The sequence below is a fragment of the Tenrec ecaudatus genome, chromosome 16, assembly GCF_050624435.1.
Source record: "Tenrec ecaudatus isolate mTenEca1 chromosome 16, mTenEca1.hap1, whole genome shotgun sequence".
NCBI lineage: Eukaryota > Metazoa > Chordata > Mammalia > Afrosoricida > Tenrecidae > Tenrec > Tenrec ecaudatus.
The window spans coordinates 49449288-49452011 of NC_134545.1; the positions used below are offsets into that span (position 1 = coordinate 49449288).

At 54.1% G+C, this 2724-nt stretch overlaps 1 pseudogene; it reads right to left on the bottom strand.

Moving 5' to 3' along the window:
- Positions 1 to 392: 392 nt before the first annotated feature.
- Positions 393 to 1531, bottom strand: LOC142429761 (proliferation-associated protein 2G4 pseudogene; annotated as a pseudogene).
- Positions 1532 to 2724: the final 1193 nt, after the last annotated feature.

Here is a 2724-nt window from a genome sequence, read left to right on the forward strand (position 1 = left end):
AAACAAAAGGAAGAAAGCTGAACGCAGTAACAAAATAAAATAGAGAAAAATCTCAATAGAAAAGAAAGCAGAAAATATCAAAAACAAGAACAGCTTTGCAGTGGGTCTGAAGGGTGATCATCTGGTAAGGTGTGGAATTTTGACCCAACTCCATCTGCCATGATCCACGGTTGTTTTTTTTTTTACTCCTGATTTTATTATTCAATTTCTTTTTTTCTATTTAGAGGTGTCTTTGGAAATGGTTGGGTTGGGGGGTGGACGGGGTTGAGACAGGGAGCCCCCCGCTCTGCTGGTGGTCCTGGATGGAGAAGCCGACCTGTACTTCACAGAGCCTGGGGTGTGGTGGGAAGGGGATGAGGCAGGAGTGGCAAGCCTAGGAGATGGGACCCAGCTCAATCCCCAGCTTCATTCTCTTCGAACGTCCCCACTGGCAGCCTTCTCTGCAGTCCTAAAGGCTGCTTGTTTTTCTCTTTTCTTTTTTTGAGTTTTCCGGCTTGCCGAACTCTGGAGGAGAGCCTTCAGCTCGGCATCCTGGACCTCCATCTCAGACTTGCAGATGTCAGGCTCAGAGGGACCGCGGCCATCTGCATGGGGCCGTTGGGCACGAGCAGAACTGTACATTTAAACTGGGCAACAAAATCACCCTCCTCATAGAGAGCATTAAATGGTGGTAGCACTTCATGTTTGGGGCACTCAACCTCAGCCACCCGGGCCTTCTGCTCATCTTCAAATGCTCTTGGAGTAAACGCCATGGCATCGAATCATCTCTCCACCTTACTGAAGAAAGCACGGAACTGTTTCAGTTTCAGGCTGTATTGGTGAGAGGGGTCCCGTTTATATACGGTGGGTTATATATGGTGGTGCTCTGTCCTGCACTCTGTCCTTTCCCTCTCCTCAACTGACAAGAACATCCGCAGCACAGACCTCGTGTGCCACTCAGCTTTTTCATGGTCGTTCTTCTGATGGTCTGTGGGATTCTGGACAATGGTTTCCTCTCCATCGATGGCAGTTGGTGTGGTGGCATAAATGAATGGGCACCTTTGTCACTTGTGTGTTCCGCTTTCCAGGTTTGACCAGGCGTAAGGCAGCCTCAGCACAAAGGTGAGCCACCTTAACGACATCTGCTTTCCGCCCTGTCACCGGCGTCCCCCCAACTACGTCAACCACACAAGTGTGGGCCACGTTGGCGATGAAGCCATCCACATGGACTTCAAGGTCAACTTTCACCAAATGGCCTTCCTTGAGAATATAGTCCTGATAGCTCTTCCAAGGGGAGAGATGATGATCACATTAATTGACAGAAATGCTGGTCGGAAAGGCAATACCTTTTCTCACTGCAAGATCTTCCCGGTCTCGTCCATGATCCTGGCGGCACCTTTCTCACGCAGACTCAGCACAAACACACCTGAGCTGGAAGCTTCCACCAAAGACCCAAGTACTCTGTTGGCGATGTCGGCCCCCCTATCTTACACTTAGTCGTGACCAGGTCCTCAGCCATAGTTTGCTCCTGCCACTCCTCCTCGCCCGGCATGTTCCCAGCACCATTGCCGCAGCCTCGTTTCCCCTGAGCCTCGGCCTCTGCCTCCCTTCTGAGCCGCAGCCTGTGCCCCGAGAGTCCTCGAAAGCCCACGATCCACTTTTCAATACACTATTCACATTCCTGATCTGTCATCCAAGGGGATTCACCAGAAGCATTTAATCCACACGTATTTCCCCGTCACTCCCACCCTTTCAAAATAGAAACAACTTGTAACTGGTTCAAAGGGGAGATGAAGTAAGATTGTATTTGAGCCTAGCAAGATCTACTGTACTCGCCTCTCCGATTCACTCTGTCTGATAACAAGGCCATTATCCCCTTCCCTGCCGATGGATTTGGGGCTTCCTCAGTGGCCCGCCCGGAGCCGCCCGCAGACCAGGTGCGCCCAGGTTGAGCTCCGCCGCCGTTCCCTCCTGCAGATTTGGATCGCATTATTTGCATCCGTGGATCACACAGGCTGGTGTGCTTCTTTTGAAATTCACCACTTTGTTGCTGCCACTGTCCACAAGCGCTGAGTGTGGAAACAGGAAGAAACCTCGGCCCGGGTACCAGGAGACAAAGAGGATGGGCAGGGGGACGCCGCACTGAGTTCTCCAAGGACGCCTTCTCTGAGCACGAAGTGGGATCTAGCCAGGCCTTTGGCACGTGATGTCCGGCGAAGGCTCCACACCTGGGAGCTGAGCGATGCTCTGTCTGCTCTCGTTCAGCCCTCCTCCACGCAGGGGGGGGGGGACAAGCAGGGACCCCACGGCTGGGAGGCGGCACTTACATCGTGTCCTCCTCCATCCTCTGAGCTGCTAGCCTGCAGCCCACCTCAGCAGCAGCTTCGTCGGCCAAGCTTCAGATGGACAGATCTAAGCCAGCCCCTTGCGGCTGCTAGGACCGACAGCACTGACTCCCTGCACCGGGCTCCAAGGACACACTCCGTCACCCCCCCTCCCCCCACAGACAATGGCCTTCCCATTGGGCCTGTCCTCTCCTCCCCAAGAAAGGAACTCGGAAGGTGATGCAGGCAGTGGCCCCACCGAGGACCGGTGTGAGCGATGACTCAGGGAACCAGCCGGTGTCCCAAGTCCACATGTCCTCCAGACAGCCTGCTGGAGCTCAGATGAAGCCAGCAGCCCCGTGGGCTTCCAGAGCTGCCTGGGCCAGGTCGTGTTTGCCCTGTGGCCTGTCCATCTCCCTAC